The 26,130-nt window shown below is 40.6% G+C and overlaps 1 long non-coding RNA gene across 1 annotated transcript; it reads right to left on the reverse strand.

Moving 5' to 3' along the window:
- Window positions 1-1,098: 1,098 nt before the first annotated feature.
- Window positions 1,099-25,047, reverse strand: LOC103281137 (uncharacterized). Its single transcript, XR_507584.2, has 3 exons — window positions 23,403-25,047; window positions 5,950-6,118; window positions 1,099-2,318 (listed from the first exon to the last, which is right to left on the reverse strand). It is a non-coding gene; the product is annotated as an uncharacterized LOC103281137 (long non-coding RNA).
- Between the last annotated feature and the right edge of the window lie 1,083 nt (window positions 25,048-26,130).

Raw genomic sequence — 26,130 nt, forward strand, 5'->3', positions numbered from 1 at the left:
TTGGAAAATCCCAAATCCAAACTGAATCTGCAGTTGATTAACCATTCAACAATTGATTCAGCACATCTATTCTGGTTGAGACTAACCAGTAGAAATGTAGTCTATTTGTTTTAAAGTATAACAAAATCTTGATAGACTCTTTAACTGATCGATGTAGAAATACTTGCTTTTGTTTGAGAGTTATAAGTTCCCAAATTGCTCTAGTAAAGTCAGTCAGTCTTACAATCTAAATTTCACTGTCTTACAGGCTAAAATGCACTAATCTCTGGTGGTGATGCTGGAAAAGACTGATTGCTGAGGACACAAAAGGGAAAGTAGAAAGTTAGTTGCTTTGAAGGTAGTACAGGTCAAGAAGAGTGTGGTCTGCAATAAAAGAGAAATCTCTTAAGGGGACCTGCATTAAAACTGAGAGTGAAATAGCAGACATAGCAAAGTAAAGGCTGCAGGATGCAAGATTTTGTTCAGATGTCTGGAGGAAACTTTCACAGGAAAAGCATTTGGCAAAAGATTATCTTCACACCCCCAAAATGTAATATAATTTTAAGAGTCCAACAGGGAGAGAATATAACAGGCTTCTCCTTGTGGTTATTGTTGTCTGTCTTCAAGTTGTTTCTGATTTATGGTGCCCTTAATGTGAATTTATTATAGGGTTTTCTGAGGCTACAGATGTTTGAAATTCCCAGAACCAACCAGTGGGCTTTCATGGCTGGGACAAGATAATAATAATAATAATAATAATAATAATAATAATAATAATAATAACTCAGCTGCTATCAGGACCTCAAGATTGAACTTCAAAGGCTCTGGCAGAAACCAGTGCAGGTGGTCCCAGTGGTGATGGACACACTGGGTGCCCTGCCAAAAGATCTCAGCCGGCATTTGGAAACAATAGACATTGACAAAATTACGATCTGTCAACTGCAAAAGGCCACCCTACTGGGATCTGCACGCATCATCCGAAAATACATCACACAGTCCTAGACATTTGGGAAGTGTTCGACTTGTGATTTTGTGATATGAAATCCAGCATATCTATCTTGTTTGCTGTGTCATACAATAAAATAATAATAATAATAATAATAATAATAATAATAATAATAATAATATAACAACAACTTTATTCTTATAACCTGCCTCCATCTCCACGAAGGGATTTGGGGCAGCTTAACATGGGGACCAAGCCCAAAAAACAAGATGTAAAACAAGATATAAAATAAAATGCATAACCACATTATAATTAAGAGCAATTAAAACACAGACTAAAAGCATCATAAAATCCATCAATGAGCATCAGAAGATCAAGATTAAAACCCTGTTCTCCAAAGTTTTAGTACAAAGCCCAGATTGTTACAACACACTGGCTCCTCACCAGACTTCATCAAGCCTTTACTTACAGCATTTGGCATTGCTCAGCACCATTTTTTCAGGTCTGTGTGTTATTTCTAGGAAACCATGGCACATTTTATTACAGTGATAACAAACATAAAAAAGGATACCTTACCTAAGTGAAAATGTGTACTGGGGCATCACCTATTGATCTTTTTCATTGGCAATTCTGATCATTGTTTCAGCCAAGAAAGAAGGCAATATGTCTGGGCTGTTTGCTTAGTCATCTGAATATAATTGTCTTCTTAAAGCATGAGGAAACTAGATAAAGGCATGTTTAGGTTATTTCACATCTCAAACAATATCTTCATTCATAAAAATGTGAAGCACCAAATTACCTCTTCATCAAAATGAAACATTTCAGGAGCTTCAGTGACTTTTCTTAATAAATGTAAAGCAAACACTGAAGATCATTTTTTTTTTATATTGACTAAAAAGTCTTTGCTGCCATTCTCTGTCTGGTCTAATGCATGAACATGCAATACAGGATTGTTAAAGCTACACTTGTATTTCTCCGGAGCTCTGATGTTAAGTTAGAACTGTTCTGCAACACTCCTCAAAAGACTGAACTGAACTGAGAGGGGTTTATATTACTTCAGGCTGTAAGAGAGGTTGGGTCATATTTTTAGAATGTTCCCCAGACGCAGACTACTTACACATGTGTAGGAGGACTGTGTGAAATTTTTTTCCCTAATGTGTCAATTGACTACATAGTAATGAGGATACAAAATACAGCTAAGATATTTTGCTGCTTATTGATTTCACAGGCAGGCACATGCCAAAACCCCACATCTGCAGTCTGAACAGGTTCAGTCTCTGTGTATAACATGTAGAACATTTCTTGGGATTCTTTGCCTTTAGGAAGAAAGATCATCCTGTGATTGGACCTTGGACCCACATCACTTCAAGACTGGGGCTCCTGATTCTTGCATCTGCAGCACAGAAATTAATAGACATTAGGCATGTGCGAGCGATAAAAAAAAGTTTCAAAAGCTATTATAAAATTAAGGGGCACTGGTGTTTCATGTCTAAAGTGTTTCTGAAGTATAGTTAGTAAAACCTTTGTTACTATAATGAGAGTAACAAAATTTTGTTACTTTTTCATGATAGTAATTGAACAAGTGGGAGAAATTCAGGGGCTCCTTTCTCCATAATTTTTACAGCTATTGGGGTGAAACTTGCTACAGTGGTAGAACACATTTACCACTGTTAGCCCACCAAATTTCAGAATATTTCACATATTCACATATTTGCGGATTTTTTTAAAAAAAACCCTACAAGAGCTATCTCCTTCAATTTTCTATACAATGACACTAGATAACAGGATAATTTTCCCCAACTTTCAGAAATATTCATACATCTACTGATTTTAGGTTTTTTAAAAAGAAGTTTTGACTTTTAAAGCTGTTTAAAAGAAGAAGCCACAACAGCTATTCCATTGAAAGTATCTCATATTAACCAATAGAACTTCCATTTAGGGATTTCTTCCCAGCCTAGTACAGAGATTTACTTACTAGAAGTATTAGTTAGTCTTCCTCTTTGAAGATTCAACAGTGCATTGGAACTCTGGCTGGTGGCTGCTACAGAGGGAAAATAGCTCTCCTGATTGGGGCTTTCTGATGCTGAGCAAAATTCTGGGAAATGTAGTTTAGGGCAGGGCCTTTTGAATTCTTTGGCATAGGGCTCCTTGCCTTCCCAAACTACATTTCCCAGAATTCTGTGCTTTCTCAGGGCACTTCCAGACAGCACTTAAATGTGTGCTGAAGAATGTTTAAGAAACTTGCTTAGGCATGCGTTTAAGTGCACACACCGCCTCCTAAAGGACACACTTTTCTCAGGAGGTGTCTCGATGCTCTCCCAGTACCTTTGCAAATGGAAGACATTAAACCGAAAGGAAGTACAATGGAATATAATGAAAGGATAAGCTTCTCATTCTGATTTTCCTTCAAAAGATCACAAAACTAACAGTGATAAGGGTAAGACATGCTATGATATTTTTCTTACTTTTAAGGTTTCTTTTAAAGATTCTGGAAAATTGTTTTTTTTTAGTTCTCTGATACAGAACCCTGGAGGCAAAATAATTTTTCTTTTATTTTCCTCTTCTTTCTTTATCTAACATTACACACCAAGAGACAAGAAGGGGGGGTGGGGTTAAAGAGTTATTTTCCTCCAGCTCCCATCTCTTGACATGTGATTTCTATGCACCAGGAGGACTCTGGCAGGATCTTAATGGTAGCCAGGTAAGTTCTTTTAATTTTAAAAGCCTTTTTGGGGGGGGGGGGGGAGTTGGTGCTTGAAAAGCCTGAGAGAGCTGTGTGGATTGGGCCTGGGGATCATGTGATGCGGTTCCCGAGCCTAATCCACACAGGGCCCATAGTCCATTAGACCTGTGTCTTTCACAAAGGTGTGGGTCTAAAGGGTCCGCAGAGTTCCTTCCAATTACAGCTGCCGGCTGTTGATAGCTCAAATGATTCCTTAATTGGGAGAGAAACTGGAAATATTACTCCCATAACTGAGCGAGATGTTCCGAGTTCCCCAGAGAAGGGAGTTTCTGCATCACCAGAGATCAGAAAAACAAGGGCTCTGAAGGAATAACCACTTGGCATCTCGAGGGGATAATGGATAGAAGATTCCGTTGGGAACCTCTGGGGAGTTTGGCTTCCCTTCGTTGTGATCAGATCTAAGTTCCATAAAAGTGTCTTGCACTGTGAACACTTTGCGGTGTCAACGTAGCTATTTCCTGAGAACAGTTCACCGACTCTAGCTCCTGATTCTACCAAGCCAAGTTTCCTGTTCCTGGCGGCCAAGCCGAGCCGTGACTCCCAAGTAGACCCGGAGTAAATCCTACTTCTTGCCTTGTTCCTGAATCAAGTTTGGTCTTAGCTTCGTCTTGTTCCTGCCTTGATATCAAAGACTTCCTAGTGACTTTGGACTTTGTTATTCAGTTTTGCTTCCTTGTTGTTCCCTGCTCAAGAACTTTCCAACAGTTTTGAGCGTGTTTCGGTTTCTGGACTTTGGACAATAATATTGGACATTTCTCTTCAACTCTTTGGACTAATTCATACCTTTTTACAAAGGACTATTATCCACTCATCCTTTCCACTTATTCATTCCTGAATTTATAATTGTTTTAATAAAGATATTACATGATTATTGGTTTCTGTCTGGTTTCCAGTGCTCACGCTGCCTTGGGGTGCAACAGGCTATCAAATTAATTCAGGACAAAGAAGGATTTTCCTGCTTTGTCTCAACTTAATTCAGTTTTACCGAAGACGTCATAAGGATGTCTCTGGTACAACTGCAGAAGTTCCTGCATTATGGACCCTGTCTGGATGGGCCCTAGGTCTCTTTCTCCCTGTTGCTTCCCTTTCCTCATGGTGAGAGGCCATTAATTTAAAAAGGAAAGGCAGCCTTTTTGGCTTTGCTTTGATTCCTTGTGCAGAAAATTAAACTGATTTTGTGTCAGGACCCAGGCTGCAGAGCACCAATAACCATGCGCAGAGACCAGAATCTATCTAATATCTTTATTAAAGGAATATATAAAGTCAATAAAAACAAGTGAAGAATAAAGTTCAGAAATAGACCTTTCAGGAAAGGTCAAATATAGTCCAGGAAAATAATGTCCAATAGAAGATATTAAGGTCCAAAGTTATAATCCAATAACCGAAACACACACTTTGCCGAGCAAAGTGTGGGGAAATGACAAGGTCCTTTAGTCCATTGGAGCTTGACAACAAGGCTGGAAAACAAACTAGATTCTTGGCAAACAAGACTTGATACGAGGCAACAAGAAGCAAGAACAAGGTCCGTGGCGAGGTCCGGGGAACAAGGCAGGCTTGGAACTAGAACAAGGTCCGTGGCGAGGTCCAGGGAACAAGGCAGGCTTGGAACTTGGTCCTGGAAACAAGGAACTGGAGTTGCGTAGTCCACACACGATCTCACTCCTCAAGCTGACGAATTGACTCCGCAAGGATCTCCTTGCGGTAAAACACCTATATAGGATCTTGTTTTACCGCCAAGGAACACTTTCCCTGGAGAACAAGAAGTGAAACCCAAACTGTGTCCAGATGCATGACTCCTTAGAATTTCCCAAGGGAAACAGGCTTAATCAGCTAATTGTCTGGCAGCGATTCTGAGAGAGCGGCGATTAGCCTCCCTCGCCCCTCTATCTCTATTATAATTGTCCTTTCGAGAAAACGGGGGAGAATTCTGCCCAAGGCTTGTTTGGCTGGATTCTTGAGGGCAAACATCCTGCAGGTGCAGGGGCTCCGTTTCTGGCTGAAACGGTGTAAATCCCATGTTTTCCTCTTCGTCTGCCACCATAGTACTAGGAACGGGACTACAAGGCCCATGAGACATCACATTTTGGGAGGCTTCTGAGATGTACAAAATGCAAATGAAAATACTGGGTTAGCTCAAAACACCTGGAAGGCAATACCTAGGAGAGATTGATTGAGTAATATGGATATCAGAGGCAGCTCTAGGTAATTTCACCTTGTAGGCGAACCTAATGGCTGCACCACCCCCCCAAAATTGCACCCCCCCCCCAGGCCCCACACATACTTTCAGCGGCGGCGGCAGCAGCGGGGACCATCGGCTCCCTCCTCGCCGAACGTGGAAGGCCTCAACTGAGGCCTAGCTCTTCTCGTGAGGTCTCGTGGGTCCTCGTAAGATCTTGCGAGAAGATGGTCCACAAGCAGGCGCTTACATTGGCCTCTATGTTGGGCTGGCTCTGACGGATACATTGTTTATTTTGAAAGACATCAAAATATTAGAAAGCAGGATTTATAGCTACTTTAAAAAAATGTTTTATTTACAATATTTCAAGACATCTGTGGTTTCAGAATAACCCAAGTAAAACATTACAAAGTAATAATTTAGAAACTTACACAAAAAAGCCACAACAAACATACACAACTAAATGTCTCACAAAGGAAAAAAGACTTTACCTATTGTCAAAAAAAAGTGAAGAAAAAAGAAAACTTTCTTTTCATGTAACAGGTACATATGCAGGCAATAAATCTTTAAAGGTCACTCATGTCCTGTCATAGAGGAATAATGAACGGTTTGCTATATGGATTAAACAAAGCCCTCAATTCTCTTTAGTCTGCTTTGCTCAGCAAAATCCCCAAACTGAAAACCTAAATGGTTTATATCTTAACAAGACTTTGGATAGAGAACTGAGAGGAAATAAAATGATTCTGCTGCTGCTGCCATCATGTTAAATAACATAAATTCTAAGACTTGTCATTGATATCTGAAGCCATGAGTAATAGCAAACATTGTTTTGACTATGCTTGGGCCGGAAGCTTGCCAATGGAAAACCCAGAGGCCCAGAAACACTTCTAATGGGGAGAAGAATATTTTATTTTTGGAGCATAGATAGGTAAGTGAAACCATGGATTTTGAACCCATGGATATGAGGGGCTGTACTGTAATTCTGTTCTTCTGAGAAAATTATCTCTTACTCTAGAAGCAAGAATTATGCTCTCCTTACAGTTGGTGAATGTGTTATATAGCTTAAGTAAACCAGCATACTGTAAACAATGGGGGTAGAGAAAATTAAAGATGGATGACTCAATTATTGTGAATAAATCTTGCAAAATGCCCTTATTTAATTGAATAAAACTCTGTGAAATCAATGTTTTTTAATGCTTAGAGATCTCTATGGTAAGCGCAATTACCTTGGTTTCCTAACAACCATTTGTTTCAGTATTTTTTCACAAAATATTATTTACCATCCTAGTCAATTGCCTGTGAAAATAACTAAGGCTTTGTGACTTTCACTGCTGGGTGCAGCTGAACTCTGCACATGGAAGCAAAGTGGAATATTATGGAACAACTGCAAAGTATCAATCAGCTACAGATTTTAACTCTGTGGCATATTATACCATCATAAGACTACTGAAGAAGAAGGCAGTAGCACATCTGTAAGCATGTCACTGCATACACATTGCAGACTGGTGATGCTTATGCTTATGTCATAGATGCCATCACATCTTTGCAACACTGCAATGCATATCTGAGATCTCACTGAACAGCATATTTTTATAGGAAATACTAGCTGTGATCAGCCACGTGTTGCTGTGGCAAAGTATGGTGATATGGGAATTGAGGAATTGGTGGTAGTTAGTATATATTATTTCCTAAAGCTTGTGAATATACAATATTTCTAGTTGTTCCTTTTTTTGTCTGTTGGAGACAAGTATGAATGCTGCAATTAGCCAGAATGATTAGCATGTAATGGCCTTTCAGCTTCAAAGCCTGGCTGCTTCCTCCCTGGGGGAGTCTTTTGTTGGGAGGTATTAGCTGGCCCTGATTGTTTCATGTCTGGAATTCCCGTTTTCAGCATGTTGTTCTTTATTTACTGTTCTGATTTTAGAGTTTTTTAAACACTTGGAACCAGATTGTGTTCATTTTCATGGTTCATAGCAACACAACAACAACAACAACAAAACAACAACAACAATAATGATTCTGATAATACACACTACTTTTCTCCCTACTCATCTTCCTGCCAGGGGGAATCCTTTGTTGGGAGGTGCTAGCTGGCCCTGATTGTTTCCTGTCCAGAATTCCCCTGATTTCAGAGTTTGGTTCTTTAATTACTGTCCTGATTTTTGAGATTATATGATTCTGTTTTATTATACCACAGTATTTTTATATATTATATTAATAATCTTATATTATTTGGTTTGAACTGGATTATATGAGGCCCCTTCTACACAATTGTAAAAAAAAATCCACATTGAACTGGATTATATGGCAGTGTGGACTCAAGATAATACAGTTAAAAGCAGATGCTGTGGATTATGTGCCTTGGCATTCTGGGTTATATAATTTTATTGAAGGGCCTTGAATCTACACTGCCATATAATCCAGTTCAAATCAGATAATCTGTATTTTGTAGGCAGTGTGGAAGAGGCTGCCATTTATTTTCCGGTCCCAATTCAAGGTGCAGACCATCACCTATAAAGCCCTAAATGGTTTGGGACCCACCTACCTTCGTGACCGTATCTCCTATCATAAACCTGCCCGATCCCTACGATCATCAGGGGAGGCTGTCCTGTCGCCACTGCCGATATCTCAGGCCCGCCTTGTGGGAACAAGGGAGAGGGCCTTCTCTGCTCTGGCCCCCCGATTGTGGAACTCACTGCCCGGTGAGATTAGGCAAGCCCCCACATTAGCAGCCTTTAAGAAAGACCTGAAAACATGGCTCTTCCGTTGTGCTTTTGGAGAGTAATCACTACATACATCCCTTTTGCTGCTCTCCTTCAATATCTGTCCTCCAGATTGCACCGCCACTTTATGACCCTGTCCTCTGTGGTTTTTACTCCTACTTCATTTCTCACCCCGAGTTTTAACCTAGTGTTCATGTGGCCCGCCCTTGGTTTTATTGTTCTTTTGATCTTGTTTAATGTAGTGTATATTTTCTTTTATTGTGTTGTTTAATGTGTTATGATTTGTTGTTCTATTATATTTTGTTATATTGTATTGTTCTGGGCATGGCCCCATGTAAGCCGCCCCGAGTCCCTGTTGGGGAGATGGTGGCGGGGTATAAATAAAGATGATGATGATGATGATGATTATTATTATTATTATTATTATTATTATTAAGAGAACCCTCAGCCATTATGGCTGAGAGGGTTGCTAGGACACGAAGTGAACGAGGTCTAAACGGGGCAGGGCCTACCCTTCTGACTTGCAGCCAGGGGGAGAATGGCTCTTCCTAATCCTCTGTAATTTGAACTTTATTTTTCTAGGTTTTTTTAATTGAAAGACATAGATTGGATGACTATGTCTTTTGTAGCCAAATTTGGTGTGATTTGGTTCAGTGGTTTTATTGTTTGCTCAATGGGAAAAACGCACATTAAATTTTTATATAAATAGAGATGGTGTACTCCTGAGATAGGGTTGCAAGATACACATGGCTACTTACCCACAGCTTTTGCTGGATCAGGGAGTCAATAACCATTGGAACTGGTCATAAGTCATTCCAAAGGCTGTCCATATACATTTCATAAGCATTAAGGTTAAGGTTTTCCCCTGACGATAAGTCCAGTCGTGACCGACTTTGGGGGTTGGTGCTCATCTCCATTTCTAAACCGAAGAGCTGGCATTGTTAGACACCTCCAAGGTCATGTGGCCGGCATGACTGCATGGAGCGCCATTACCTTCCCACCGGAGCAATACCTATTGATCTACTCACATTTGCATGTTTTCGAACTGCTAGGTTGGCAGGAGCTGGGGCTAACAGCGGGCGCTCATTCCACTCCTGGGATTTGAACCTGGGACCTTTTGGTCCGCAAGTTCAGCAGCTCAGCGCTTTAACGCACTGTGCCACCAGTATAAGAATTAGCCACCTATATTAAGAGTGGAATGTTTGTGCTTAAGAGCTATAACAATTCCCTGTGTAGAAAAGCCTGAAAAATAGCATTTTAGGAGGGATCTGATAACATTACTCATCCATCTGAGTTTTACATCTCCTCCTACTCTGCTTCTCAAAGTTGAAGTCGAAACCAGCTCCAGTTGTACTAAATAATTAATTTCCAGCACCTCTACCTAGGTGTTTTTATGTTGACAGGTGACTTAAAATGCTGACATTTAAACAGCTCCAGCTTTATTTCAAAATGAGCACTAGGGAACTTCACACACATACTGAAGTTTTTCTTCTGGCAAACCCAACAAAATACCAGTACATTGATTTACATAGTGAAGGTTATCCGAGCAAACTTAGAATTTCATTATTAAGAAAGTTAAAAGTGGAAGTCACACCAATGCAAGGGCACATGACTCTTAAAACTAAGTTGGAACTTTCTAAACTTTATCTCACAGGAGATTTGAGCAAACTAGCTATGGCAGTCCGTGGCTGGGTGGAGTCCTGGCATAGCTTGGTGCAGGCTATGACGGGCTTCTTTTCTTCTCTGTGAGGATAAGGAACAAGCTTGGCTGCAGAATCTGATTACCTTTTTTCAGAGTTGGTTGCTTTTCCTTTGGCTTTGAAATTGTGCATGGCTGTGCAATGTTTGGTGCTACTGCACTCAGTACATTTTACCGTTGACTTGCAATTCGTTGCAAAATGACTTTGGAAGCTACAACACTTGAAGCAAACCTTTGCTTTCTCCACTATCACAACCCTCTCTTCATAAGGTTTCTTAACAAACTTAATGCAGTCTGCAAGACTATGGGGCCTTTTGTGTAAAGGGCACAGAATCTTTTTGGTCTCTGGTGCACACTCAGGCCTTTGCTGTAAAACTTCTGTGGACTTAACAGCAAAGGCAGTTCTCTTAGTATCACTTAGCCGTTTCTTCTGAGCTTTGCTGCTGAAGGCCTTGATAAAGAGTAGGAAATCCAGTTTGAGGATCATTTCTCTCCTTTGCGGTTCTGGTTATGAATGCTACAAGGTGGATAAATGGTAGATATCTTTGCATGTTCTGCTCTTTGTAAGTGAAGACTTCTTTTCCCCAAGCTTCTTGGAGGAAAATGCAAAGCCAAGACTTCGCATGAGGATAGAATTATGTAGAAGTTGTCACAACTTGGTTTAATTTTCTACTCTCATTGTGGCTACATTCCTTGGTTGGATGATGTCTAAATCTGAATTTTGCCTCCTTTGTCACCCCACATGTTCTCCACTTTCTTGTGGGGAGGGGGATCACTCCACCTGCACCTTGGTGAGATTGGGCTAAAGAGGAGGGTTATGCTGGTAGAAGAGCATTCACAACAGAAAAAACATGCGAGACGAATCATAACCGCCTTTCTGCTATCTGATATTTCACTTAAGATTGTACAAAGGATGTAAACCTTCATAAATGTCATGCTCATTGACAAAACCCCTGGATATTCCTTGCCTAAGAAAACCCTATTAAATTCATAGGGTTGTTGTAAGTCGTCAGCCAACTAAGAATGCAGTATACAAATAACAGCCACCTAAAAAGCATCCTCCCCAGTGTGAGAAAATCTTCCAAAAATATTTTTCATCTTCAAAAAAAAATCTTTACAAGCAGAACAGAACAGTTTTCAAGGACTATTAGCTGTTAATTGTCAATTATTCTGTGCTATCTTTTGCACAGAAAACTTGGTTTCTGTGCAGACAATACAATTTTCACACAATAGAACTATATACAGTCCTGATTGTGCCTGTCAGGATTTCCTGATATCCAGAGACTTCCGTTTTTCATCCATTATTCAAATATGATAAATTTTATTTGTATCCCAAGATTGTACTTTACAGTATGCCCCCAATGCAACTCAGTGATCAGAATTTGGCCATAGAACTGTGTTACAGGACTTAGAGATTCCTAGAGAGTCTCTATAAATCAAAACTTCAAATAATCAGATCTGCAAAAGTTAAACCCACAAATGTGGAAGACTGATTGTATTTTACCAAAAAACAAATTTAAAGCTTAAGGAGAGAAAAATGGGTTCAATGAAATAGGATAAGGAAGCCAGGATCTTGATTGGACTTTTGAGCTAGAACAACCTGTGGATGCACTGACAGATTTTAAAAGTATTTCAAACAAGTTATCTCCAAGGATATCCATGAGATCATCATAAATTGCCAGGTGGCTTGCGGCACATACTCCCACAAACACAGGTATCTTATAATCTGTAGGTCAGTTTCTAAATATGTAGATTCAAAGGCACCTTCTGACATGAACTTAAATGGGTAATTAACCACGTTAAAGGTATTTATTGTACATTGGTGCTTTTTCTATTTATAATACTATCTGTAGTACTATATATTTTCCACATTATGTTGTTTTCATTAGCCAAATGAAAGCATATTGGTATCCCAAGGTGGATATTTCTATGAGAAATATATTAAAGAATCTAATGCTTCAGCCTAATTCAAAACCCGTGGTTGGCACATAAAAAAGCTTTTGGTTTTTTTTTTTAAAAAAAATAAAAGAACAAAACATGAGTTTGCAACTGATTTGGAATGGACCTTGAATAGATATTCCATAAATCCAGTGTCTAAACACTACTTTGTCACTACACAAAAACAAATTGTCCTAGTGATGCTAAATACATACAAAACTTTGCATAACTTCTAGAACAAGAAGAAGATATTGGTTCCAATGGTTGAAATTGTTGCACTGAAATGAATATATTAGGTCATTCTGAGATATTCACTCTAAAAGGACCATTCCAGAAGGCAATAATGGTAGAATGTACTTAAAATATGCCCAGTATTGGCACTGAGAGCTTTATAGGTCAGTAAACAGGCAGGCAGTACACTTTCTATGGAATCAGCTAGATGTGTTCACAGCTCCTATATTCTATTATTAGGAAGTACCAGATGCTTCTTGTAGTAGATGAAGTCACCATGCACTTTTCAGAGGTAGCCTTGAGCAGAGGATCCAGCTGTAATCAGCCCTAGAGATGACAATGTAGCATAGGCAAAATATCACCCTCCTCTCTTATCTCACACTTGCTCCAGAAAACTCAGTGTTTATGTATGATGGCTGCTCCCTTTATTCATACTTCGACCTTGTGGAATACCTTAAGCTAAAGGACAGAGTATGCCCACAACTCATTCTCTAGAGGGCACAGAAGGCTGAATATCCAGTAATTGTAGGCGGGTACTGTCTGAAATTCTGGAGAGTCTCTAGCATGGGAAAACTTCAACCCTCCAGGTATCTTGGACTTCAAGTCCCACAATTCCTAACAGCAGGTAGACTGTTAGGAATTGTGGCAGTTAAAGTCCAAAACACCTGGAGGGCTGAAGTTTGCCCATGCCTGCTCTAACCAGTCAGTGTAAATGAACTGGATTAGAAACATCAGTGGACTGACGATGCAAAACAGTGTCCTGTTTCGATACTGAACACATGTTATGAGGTTTCTGGCTGAATGAATATTCCTTTTTCCCAGATCTAACACACTGTCCTAGGCAGGGGGAGCAACAGTATTGTTCCTGCAATGACCAAAGTCTTCTGGAACATAGCTAATGTTCAAGGCCAATGAAAACAGTAGTCTAGCAAGTGTTGAAGAGAAACACTTTGTCCATGCCTACTCTGTATACTATGCAATACTGACACACTACATGGTAATATAAAAGCTTATCACTAATAAAAATTTGGGAAAATTATAAAAGTAGATTATGTCAAAGAACACCACAGTGGATATCCTCCATGGAAACTCAACAAAGAAGAGATTTAGGATAGAGTAATTGGCCAACATACAAGGATATTCTTGAAAAACAATTGGACACTTATACATTAAAGTCACAAGAGGAAATAAATTCTATATGTAAAAATGTCTCCTGGTTTCAATATATGCAATTAAAGGAATATTTCAAGAAAGATAAACAATTAGGTTTTTCAGATAAAGATACTATATGGGACAAAATACTAAAGACAAATACGATACTAATCACAAAAATATATAAAGCCCTGTTCCAATGGTCGGCAGAAACCGAGCAAGTACAAGATTGTATGGTCAAATGGGCCACCAACATTGGACATAATATAAAAATGGAAGAATGGGAAAAATGTTGGAATAAGAAATTAAGTTATACACACTACTATAATTTAAAGGAAAATTGGTACAAGATGCAGTACTGGTGGTATATGACACCAGACAAATTAGCGAAATGTTACAAAAACGTACAACCGAATTGTTGGAAATGCGAAAATCATATAGGCACTTTTTATCATATGCGGTGGACTTACAATGAAGCAAATAAGTTTTGGAGAAATATACATGAAAGAACAAAAAAATTAAAATTAAAGTTTCCAATGAAACCAGAATACTTTCTATTAGGTATAACAGGTTCAACTTTTAATAACCATCAAGATAAACTATTTACATACTTTACTACAGCAGCCAGATTAGAATATGCGAAAAAATGGAAAATTGAAGAGACACCAAACATGAAAGATTGGATTATAAAAGTTACAGATATTATGAATATGGATATTTTAACATTCCATCTAAAAAAATTATCAAGTTCATCCAATCAAAAAAACTGACTAAACATGTTTTAAAGACTAGATAAATTCAGAGAATAATAAATCATTCATTTGACAATGAAAAATTGTGAAGAGAGATTAGGTAAAGAAGGAAAACATTAAGGATACATCCCAAGAAGAAGAGATCAGAAGTCAACAAATACCCTTGTTTGTGTGATTCCTCGTGTTTTCTCTATTTTTTATTTTTTCCCCCTCTTTTTTTCTGTCTTCCCTTCCCCCTTTCCCTTTTTCTTTTCTTTATGCTTTTATTCCTACTATCCTGAAACCAAATTGTTCCACCACTTCTGGGTCTCTGGTGTGTTTAGTTAACTGTAATTTTCTTTATACCCTATATTTCTTGTTTAGAATAATTACTGAGGGAATAATTACTGAGGCCAAATAAATTCATCATGTTTTCCTAAAAGAGTTGGTGAAGATGCATCAGATACATCATTTACCTCTCCTGGCCGTATTTTGCAATTCCCCTTCCCCCAAAAAAGGAGAAAGGGAAGGACAGTTGTATTCTCCAAAGAGCTAAAACAAAAGATAGGTAGAAGTTATTGATAGACAAGCTGAGTAAAATTAGAGACTTAAAGAGACTGCAGGCAAGAAAGAAAAATCTGAATGCTGTACAATTGTAGCAGAAAATTTGCTATGCAAAACAATTCCAAGTGGAAGAAACCGGCTGCTGATGTTGCTGCTGCCTTATATAACCTCATCTTGTTAGATCAAGGTGAACAAAATGTATATCTCTTTATAAAATCCAAAACAAAATTATTATTTCACGAAAGGCCTTCCAGCACAACAGAGTAAACAAGCTGTATCTGTTTCTCATATTTGTGTTCTACTCTCTGAAGCCATTGTATCCCTTTGGATCCTACATAACAACACTGAGATGAGCTTGCTCAGTCAGAGAGCTCAAGGTCACCAAGTGATACACCATGATACTTTCATCCATAGGAACTCAATGTCCTGTCCTCACATAAAGAAATAGAGGAGGAAAAATGTTTTGCTGTAAGGGCATGTAATCATTGGGGCTAAAGGGCTATTCTCCTTGCAGCAAAGTATCATTCTTTGTAAATTAAGCAGGCAAGAGATGTGCAGTGCAGTGTGGAACAGAAGGGAGTGGCCAAGATTTTTTTTTTGTAAGGGATCTATTTGAAAGAAGCTAAAAATTAAGGGCCCCTCCACACAGCTATTTAACCCAAAGTATCAAGGCAGAAAATCCCACAGTATCTTTGAACTGGTTATCTGAGTCCACATTGCCATATATTCCAGTTCAAAGCAGAAAATGTGGGATTTTATTGAGCTGTGTGGAAGCGGCCTCAGTATCTTGAGGTGGTAGGCTATCCCTTCAAAGATAAAACAACAGCTTTGCAGTTGGTGGCTGCTGGTTTGTATATATCGTCTATCATTTTCCTATCTATATCTGTTTAGTGAGTATTAAGATTGCTGCATTTGAACTGGAATAGCACAGAATTTTGTGAATGTTTATAAAATAAACTAGCTGGTAGAAGTAATACTCTAGGTTCACTTATGATTGGAGTTCTCGTTCCACTCACTATTTGTGCATTTATTATACAATAAAGCAGTCATTTAGCAAGGCACACAGATGGGGAAGTAACTATAAAGGAAAAGGATTCTGTCATGTTAAATGTGAGGCACTTCTCCTATTGAGATCACTGTGATAAAAATTAATTGGCATGAAGTAAAGATGTCTGTTTCTGTCTTCTACAACCACTGTTTACCCAAAGTGTGTATGGCTACTCAGTGGGGAGAAACGGTTGCTTTTATACCTACCATGTTAAGGCTGTTTCATGTTTGTTCATGCTCCATAAAGCCATGAAATTGGAAGCTAGGAGTGATGCCTTTAGTTTTGTGATATAACCTGTGTTTGGAAATGATGTTGTACAATATCACAGGTAGTGTTTGTTTATAATTCTCCTCAATACTTAGTCTTGTTCTTTCAGGCCCAAACCTAGTTAGGAATGATAGAGTGCCTGGGAAATAGCAAAGATGAGAGGTGGGATAATCTAATGGAGATGGAAGATGGGAGTGTAATGATTGCCTGATATGGTGTAATGATGAGAAATGGGTAGGTCTGGTGTTGCAGCCAAAAAAAGGCCAATTCAATGGTAGGATTCAACAGAAATTAAAGACTGGTGCTTGTAGTTTGCTGTAGAAAAATGTTATCATAAGCAATAGCCAACACTGAGGGCTTTCCCTCACATTTCAGGTGTTCTATCTGAGGAATATTTTGTTGTAGAAAACTATTATACAAATAGCAGTCTTTATGCAGTAAACAGCCAAATGTAGAATACTGGCTGACTCCAACTGAATAAGAAGAGGAGAAAGAAAGGGGGCACTCTCTTCAGAACCAGCTCCAAGGGAAGCACCTTGACCTGTGGAAACTCTTATCAACCAGTCATACTGCATATATCAATTGCATGTGTAGGTGGTATGTGCATTTGCCATATCTACCATAGACATCTATTTCATCACCCACAATCAAATGCTTCCTCCACTCCATTACCCCCCCTTTTTTTATCATAGCTAAGATAATGATGGAAGATGAGATAACCCTGCATCCTTCAAGATACCAAGTTGGACTCTATAAATAACCCTGAAGTCCTTATGTTCCATGCTCATTGTACCATCTTTACTTGCTATACATCCATTGTGCAGAGCACTCAAACCACAAAAGAGCTCTTTGCTTTTCCAAAAATGCAAAGCAGCAGCACTGGACGAAGGGATCAAAGTATTCTCCCCAAGACCTAAACCTAAGCTTTGAATATAGAGTGGGACTAGCTCTGTAACCTAAACATATAACCCATTGCGTACTGAGTCTGTTTACCTCACTGTTGTTATTTATAGAGTGCAATCAAACAGCCTTCAGTGCTTCCTCATTATTAAGCTAATGAGGCAGAGGTCTTTTAGCATCTTCCTATGATTACTCTAGCTTCTCAGTTACAATTCTACACAGTGAAAAGAGATACATTGACACACACACACAACTGCAAAGGGCTCTACTCACCATCTCTGAGCTTGTATGTGAGTAATTTCACTGGGTTATATAAGAAATGAAGAAAATATGTTTTAAGTGATGACAGTACTCAAAGGCCTCTTAAGTCAAAAGTGTTTTATGGTGATCAGAATGTCAATTCACCTCCCAGTCTGTATTACTGAAGCCCTGGTCATTATTATGTGCCTGGAAACACATCTAAAATATCAGTTCCTCTTTTAATTTGAGGATTTTTTTCTCATCTTGCGGTTAATATTGATCAGCTCTCCTCACTCATGAACATGTATATCTATCCTCATGGGCTTGATTTTTCACTATGCAAATGTCAGCTGAGAACTGCTATATCTTTTCAGATAAACAATCACTATGATAATATACAGTAACATATCAGAATTTATTAGATCAAAAAGAGACAGTGAGCATTTATTTCTCTATGTACATTCTATCTTGTTTTAATTATACTAAGATATTTATTACAGATTAACAAATTGCTATCTATGAAAACTTCCTTCTTCTTGCAAATTTAGGAACTCAATAAACCTCTGCTAGAGCTTATTATCAAAGTAAAATAAGGCCAAAAACAGCTAAAGATTTCTAAATTGTGTAGTGATAGAAACTGCATATTTTGAAGTTTATTCTGGATATCTGGAGAGTCAAATGAACATTTAATTTTATATGTCTAGAAAATATATTCTTTCAATTAAAATGTTATTGGGCCAGAAATAGGATAAATTTGACTATGCTTTTCAAATCTTAGACAATTTTGCTAGTGTCATATACCAATGATACATCATTTTATAAATGTTCTCCTTAAGTTCTCATGACACAGAGTAAATTTCAAACTTTCTGACCACATTCTTTCACACTGCTCCATTTGTATATTTTAGTATGTCCAAAATTTCTAGCCCATTTTATCATACAATCCTTCACATATTCATCTTCCACCTTATATATTAACAAAATCTTCTAAATGTTACCAATTACTTGTTCATCGTTCACACATAATTGAGCTTCAAATTAAATGTTGCCATAGGGGTTTTTTTTACATAAATATGAAAAACATTTAAATTCATATCATTCCTCAATAGATGTCCTTTTGCTTTAATAATGATTTTTTCTTGACAATTCTCCAACATTAACACTGTACTTTTAGTTGTCAGGTATTGCAATTCTATATAAAAAAGCTTATTGTGTTGAGACCATAATACTATAATCTGGGTTTGAATCTCATCCATATTCTCAATAGGGCACGCCTCACAGAATGATAATTTTTAAAACACATTCACTTTAATCTTATTGTACCATAAAAACCTGTGCTTTCCAGAACTTAAGTCATACTGTTTTCATTTCTCAGCAATATCTATTCCTTTAACCAGAATGAACAACATGCAGAAAAATATGATCTCAAATTTGGAATTTCTGTAATTATGAGGTATCTCATTTTATATCTCAAGTTTTAAACTTCTCAACTGTTTTAGATTGATAACTTTAATATGATTGCTTACTTAATTTTTAAGCTTTTGCATTATTCATTGTTTCAGGCTTAGCTATGGGACAGAAATAGCTTTGACTGCCTTGGTGGATGACATATTCAGGGAACTGGGCAAAGGAAATGTGTCCCTCCCTATTGGTTCTGCTGGACTTCTCAGCAGCTTTCGATACCATTGGCCCTGGGTCACCTCACTACCATGGAACTTGAAGGCACTTTTCTTCAGAAGGGACAAACCCAGATGGTGGTGATGACAGATTCCTATTCACCCCCTTGGCTATTGGTCTGTAGGGTTCCTCGGGGCTTTGTTTTGTCCCCTGTGCTATTTAACCATGGGAGAAATCATCTAGAGCAGGCATGGGAAAACTTTGGCCCTCCAGGTGTTTTGGACTTCAACTCCCACAATTCCTAACAGCCTACCAGCTGTTATCAATATGTGGATGACACACAACTATACTACTTCTTTTCACTCCAAGAAAAGGAGGTTGTCCTGGTCCTAAACAAGAGCCTGGCATCATTAATGGACTGGATGAAGGCAAACAATCTTAAATCAGACAAGACGTAGTTGCTCCTGAGCATTAGAATGGGACAGAGATTCAGGCTGTGAAAGACTCTTTCTGAAGACAAAGGCTCACAGTTTAGGGCTATTCCTGAACTCAGTGTTGAACCTGGAGGCCCAGGTTTCTGTGGTGACCAGAAGTTCCTCTGCACATTTAAAGCTTAAGTGCTAATTGTGGCTGTTTTTTGAGATGCCAGATCTAGTCATGGCTGTACATGCCTTAGTTTGGATTACTATAACGTGCTCTACTTGGAGCTACCTTTGAAGAGCATTCAGATCTTCTGTTGGTTCAAAGAACTACAGCCAGATAGTTAATTGGGGTTAGCTCCCTCATTGCAACAACTCCACTGACTTCCAGTGTGTTTCTGGGCACAATTCAAAGTTCTGGTTATGACATATATAGCTCAGGTCCTGGCTATTTGGCAGAGCACACCTACCTGTATGAGTCCCCCCCCCCCCCAGGTCTTGAGATGCTCAGGAGAAACTCTCCTCTCTGTCCCACCACCATTGCAAGCAAACTTGGTGGGAAGAAGATAGAGGGCCTTCTTGGTGGCTGCCCCTTGCCTGGAACTCCCCAGGGAGGCCAGAATGCCCCCCTCCTTGTTATCCTTTCAGAGGCAAGCTAAAACCTTTTTAACTGGATAGGCTTTTAAAACAGAAACAGGGCAGGGAGTGCTATATTGTTTGAGAAGAATTGTTTTTAATAATTCTTTATTTTATAATTGTTTTTAACTGGATTGTTTTAATAATTGAATTAGTTTAATTATGTTTTGATATTTACTTTTTATCTGTTTTAACTCTATTGTTTTTTAAATTGCTAGCTCCTTTGGGTCTTCGTGCTGGGGGACAAAGCAGAGCATAAATCATCAAGATTAGCATCTTATATTGTGAAACACCTTAGGTACCATATGGGGAGAAAAGTGGGAAATAATTCAAATATATTGAATTATTTATGGCAGTTGTGATGAACTGGATGAGGGCTAACAAGCTGAAGCTTAATCCAGACAAAGCAGAGGTCCTCCTGGTTAGTTGTGGGGACGATTGGGGTATAGGGTGGCTACCTGTGCTCAATAGGGTTACACTCCCTCTGAGGAATCAGGTCCACAGTCTAGGGACTCTCCTGGACTCAGCGCTGACACTTGGAGCTCAGGTGTCAGTGGTGGCTGGGAGGGCCTTCGCACAGTTGAAGCTTGTGCGCCAGCTGAAATCATACCTCGAAAAGCCTGATTTGGCCATGGTGGTCCATGCCTTAGTTACATCTAGACTGGATTACTGCAATGCACTCTACATGGGGATGTCTTTGAAGATGGCTCAAAAACTGCGACTAGTGCAAAGAATGGCAGCCAGGTTACTAACTGGTGCTAGCTATGGGGAGCACACAATGCCCCTACTAAAGCAGCTCCATTAGCTCCTGATATGTTTCCAGTCCCAATTCAAAGTGCAGGTTATTATCTACAAAGCCCTAAATGGTTCATGTCCTGCCTATCTTCATGACAGCATCACCCCATGAACTGCCGCTGGCTCTAATATTGACTGGGTGGGTGGGTGGGGGGGCTCCTCTCTGTCCTACCACCATCACAAGTGCAGTTGGTGGGGATGAGTGAAAGGCCTTCTCAGTGGTGGCCCCCAGTTTTGGAACATCCTCCCCAGGGAGAGTAGGCAGGCCCCCACACTGTCCTCCTTCTGTAGGGACCTTAAGACCTAGCTATTCAAACAAGTTTTTGGGAATGCCTAGTCCCTAGCTGATCTACGAAATTGTTATGCAACCTTGCACTACATCCCATGCCATTGTCGCATGGTTACAACTTTGCACTTATTCCCATTCCTTTACCCCATTGTTTACAGCCTGGCCATGTTTACATTGGCCACCATTGATGGATGTGTGCTGTTTTAATCTCAGTTTTAAGTTGTTATTTTACATGTTTATATGTTTTATTCAATTGTATTTGATATTGTGTTTATTTTATGTTCTGCTTCTTAGGCACCTTGTTTTCTTGTGTAAGCTGCCCAAGTCCCTTCGGGGAGATCATGGCGAGATACAAGAATAGTGTTATTATTAATAAATTAATAAATAATATAGAACATGTATTCATAAAGTCAGAGAAAAGACATTTTTGCTGCTCCCCAGGACAAAGCATACCCAAGTTAACCCAGTTTGTATAGTGAGGGAGTTACAGAAGTACTGTCACTTTCTAAACTTGAGGAAGATATATACTTATTTATGTAATTTCCACTTCACCTTTTCCACTTAAAATATTACTCAAAGTAGCTGATGCCATTGCTTTAAAGAGAAAAAAACCCCTAAAGAATAAAGCCGTGAATGCAGTCACTAAAAACAAGGTAGGCATGATATCTATTAAAATTAACCATCAGTAGACATCAGTACTGAGATGGTTCCTCTCACAGATAGAGATCTGCATCTTTTTCTGGAAAAAAAGATAGGGTTCGCGTGTGGCACTGACTAGCCTCTCTTGGATTCCTCAGAAGACAATGGCTCAAAAGCAGCATTGCATCTTTCAGGAGGTCGAAATGCTGGACAGCTCCACTTAACATTACCAAGCCACGGAGCACTATGGAAAGAACTTGATCTTTAGTCTTCCTTTTGAAATACAAGAGAGCAGGAAGAAAAGGGATCCTCTTTGGGACCCAGATCTTTCGCCCACTTCTCTTCATGAAGGGTATCATTCTTATTCTGGCTTTGCTACACATGGTTTTGGCCTTTCTGATGAAAGGAGGGTTTCGCTCAATGCAAACTTTTTTTTTTACTCCTGTGGGCACTGATACCTTAGCTCTGAGCTACATCTAGAATTAATGCAGTTTGGCACCACTTTGACTGGTTTTGCTCAATGCTATGGAATCGTGGCGTTTTTTTATTTTTATTTTTACAAGGTCTTCCGCTTTCTCTGGCGAGGAGTACAAACTACAGCTCCCACGACTCCCTAGCATTGAGCTATGGCAGTTAAAGAGGTGTCAAACTGCATCAATTTTACAATGTGTATGCACCCCCTCGTTTCACATTCCAGAAGGATCGACTTTCCAGTCAGCCTGCCATAAACGCAGGCAGGGGCCGCTTGGTCTTCCATCAGAGCTGCGAGTTTCCCTGAAATTAGTAAGACGTGTTGAGAGTTGTGGATATCGCTTGGAAACAGATTCTGACAGGGAACATTTGTAAGTGCCGGTGGAACCAGTGATTCAGCGACTGAAAGGATTTAGATAAGTTGGAAGGAAAGGCAGTCACTGCGTTTAAGCAGGAGTCGGGGAAGCAAGGACAAAGTTAAAGGTCCTTCCCTTGGCAGGCTTTTAGGCGTAAGGAAACCATGCTATAAAAATACCGCCCTAAAGAAGATCGCAGGCTGCATTTCAGAGGCCAAACCTCCTCTGAGGCTTCCTTGCCTGAGACGGCAGGCACCCAAACACAAGCCGGAAGCCCTCGATTCATGGGAGTTGTCACTTTACAAAGCCTGTAGCCTTCTCTACCGAAGAGGGTTAGTGCCTGACCAAACTACAACTCACAGCCAGATCTTGAAGCTGCCAGGACAGTCAATGTTAATCAAGGTGGCCAATTGAAACATTCACACTTATCACAAACAAGTTGGCCACCTTGATTAGCATTGAAAAGCCTTAAAACTTCAAAGCCTGGCTGATTCCTTGCCTCCAACAGACAAGAGTTCTTTGTCCCAACCTGGGCTTTCCACAGATATATAAACCCCACTTGCCTAGTTTCCAACAGACCTCACAACCTCTGAGGATGCCTGCCACAAATGTGGGCAAAACGCTTCTGGAACATGGCAATACACCCCGGAAAACTCACAGCAACCTGACAACTCCCACGGTTGTTGCCCCCGCAAGAGGTTTTGCAGCGGCGGCTTTAAAGGGAGAAGAGGAAGAAGAAAAATTGCATTTCAGTTGTAAATCGCCCTGGAAGCCGCTGGAGCTGAAAGGCAACCTAGGCATAAATCAAAGTAAATTATTAAATAGATAAAGATCTGAACTGACTTTTTAGCAAAAGCGATGGCTCTGCTCTCTCTCCCAGGCGACATGCCACGTCCGGAACCATAAGCAGGGAGGAAGGCGAAGCGGGTTGACTCCGAAATAAGACGCACCGGCGCCTTATTGAGGCCTCTCACTCGTCTTGGGACAGGAGGGGAAAGCCCCCCCCCCCCCCACGTTTCTCAAGGGCACATTTAAACTGCAGAAGGAATGCAGTTTGGCACCACTTTAACTGCAGTGACTCAATGCCACGGAATCCCGGGAGTTGTACTTTGGGAAGGCACCAGCATTATTTGGCAGAGAAGGCTAAAGACTGGGTTGCTGTGAATTTTCCGGGCTGTATGGCCATGTTCCAGAAGCATTGTCTCCTGACGTTTCGCCCACATCTATGGCAGGCATCCTCGAGGTTGTGAGGTCTGTTGGAAACTAGGCAAATGGGGTTTTACTCCCACCCTGGACCTTCCACAGATATGTAAACCCTCCCTTGCCTAGTTTCCAACAGAGCTCACAACCTCGAGGATGCCTGCCATAGATGCAGGACAAACGTCAGGAGAGAATGCTTCCAGAGCATGGCCATGCAGCCTGGAAAATTCACAGCAACCCAGTGATTCCGGCCATGAAAGCCTTCGACAACACAATGCTAAGGACATTGTGAAATTACAATTCCCTTGATTGCATAGCACTGAGCCAGGGAAAGTGATGTCAAACTGCATTAATTCTACAATATAGATTCACCTTTGGGTAATTCTCCCTATAGTAATGGCCACATCCAGGGGCAGGAAATTCTGCAGGCTTTAACACTAACACTTTAACCCCCCCCCCCTTCTCGATTTCGCTGTCGAAGGCATCCAGCAGCAATCACGAACAAGGACGAACCCAACAAAGTGGACCCCCCCCCCCCACACACACACAAGGCCATCTTCTTTGCCTTTTGTGTCACGTCTTAGACTGCAAACCAGAAGTCTGGGCACTGTGCTGTTGCCCTTTTACGTCTAAAGCGCCATGTACAAGGATGGGGCTGTTCTGTATATAATAAATAGTACTTCAAAGGCACTGGTCTTGAAAGCTAAGAAGGATCAGCTCTGGCTAGTGCTTGGAGGGGAGACGGCCAACGAATCTACAAGCATGTGGACAATTTTAACAGTAAGGAAGAAGCCATGAAAATGAACAATATCTGGCTACCAGTATTAAAAAACACCAGAATAAAGACAGCAAATAAAGAACAACACTCTGAAAACATGGGAATTCCAGACATGAAACAATCAGGGCTAGTTAACACCTCCCAACAAAGGATTCTCCGGGGCAGGAAACAGGCAGGCCTTGAAGCTGCAAGGTTATTCAATGCTGATCAACTGCAACATTCACACATGCCTCCAACAGACAAGAGTTCTTTCTCCCAGCCTGGACCTTCCAGATATATATAAACCTCGCTGGACTAGTTTCCAATATACCTCACAACCTCTAAAGATGCCTGCCACAGATAGAGGCGAAAGTCAGGAGAAAATGCTTCTGGAACATGCCCATACAGCCCGGAAAAATCACAGCAACCCAGAATCTTAACTGCTATAGGCCATCTTTAAGAGAAGGGAAACTGGCTAAACTACCTCTTAGGATTGCTGTGAGTTTTCCGGGCTGTACGGTCATGTTTCATAAGCATTTTTTCCTGACGTTTCGCCTGCATCTATGGCAGGCATCCTCAGAGGTTGTGAGGTATGCTGGAGCCTAGGCAAGTGGGATTTTATATACATCCTACATATATATAAACATCCCACAGATACATAAACAGATATATAACCCCCCCTTGCCTAGTTTCCAACAGACCTCACAGCCTCTGAGGATGTCTTCCATAGATGCGGGCGAAACGTCAGGAGAGAATGCTTCCGGAGAATGGCCATAGAGCCCGGAAAACTCACAGTAGCCCAGTGATTCCGGCCATGAAACCTTTCGACAACACACCTCTGAGGATTCCTTGTCTGAGAAAACCCTATGAAATCCACGCGATCGCAATAAGTCTTGAAGGTACACCAAGACTTGGAGGCACCCAAACAGTGATAGTAATAATAATAATATTGCTGATGGTTCAAAGGAGTAGTTCAAGAAGAAACCTGGATCCGCTCGTTGGAATGACAGCATGAAATCAGGATGGGAGGTGGAGGAGAGGAGGTTGTGGGGGGCAAAGCTGTTTCCCCCATCGGTGCTAGGACCCAGCGGAATCCTCCAGAGGCAGGCGGAGGGGCGGGGCGGTGGTTTATAGGGGGAGGGGGGGGGAGAGAGAGAGATCCGAGAGAGTGGCCACGAGTTGCCTGGCGGGTCTCGCGCAGAAGGGAGTGGGAGCTCGAGAGAAAGAGAAGCAGAGGCAGAGGCGAAAGAAACGCGCCTTTCACTCCGCTTTCTCCAAGAGCGCAGCTGGCGGTCACTTCGAGGCTGAGAAAACGGGGAGGCTTTGGCACCCAGGGCTCCGGAGGCATCCTACCTCTCCTGAGAAAGTTCTGGGACTGGGCGGCTTGAGGAGACAGAGAGAGAAGAAGAGTGGAACTCAGGGCTTCACTCTCGCCCGCCTTCCGCCCGTCGGTGCTCTAGACCTCCACTCCTTGACTGCCTTTTCCCTCCCAGCCGCCCTCAACTTCCCTCCAAACACAGCGGGAGAGATGCACCGTCGGAGAAAGGGCTCCTTCCTCCTTCGCCGCCTTGCTCTGAGGCGAACTGACAGGGAAAGGCGCACCTGTTGAAGCGC

The sequence above is a fragment of the Anolis carolinensis genome, chromosome 1, assembly GCF_035594765.1.
Source record: "Anolis carolinensis isolate JA03-04 chromosome 1, rAnoCar3.1.pri, whole genome shotgun sequence".
NCBI lineage: Eukaryota > Metazoa > Chordata > Lepidosauria > Squamata > Dactyloidae > Anolis > Anolis carolinensis.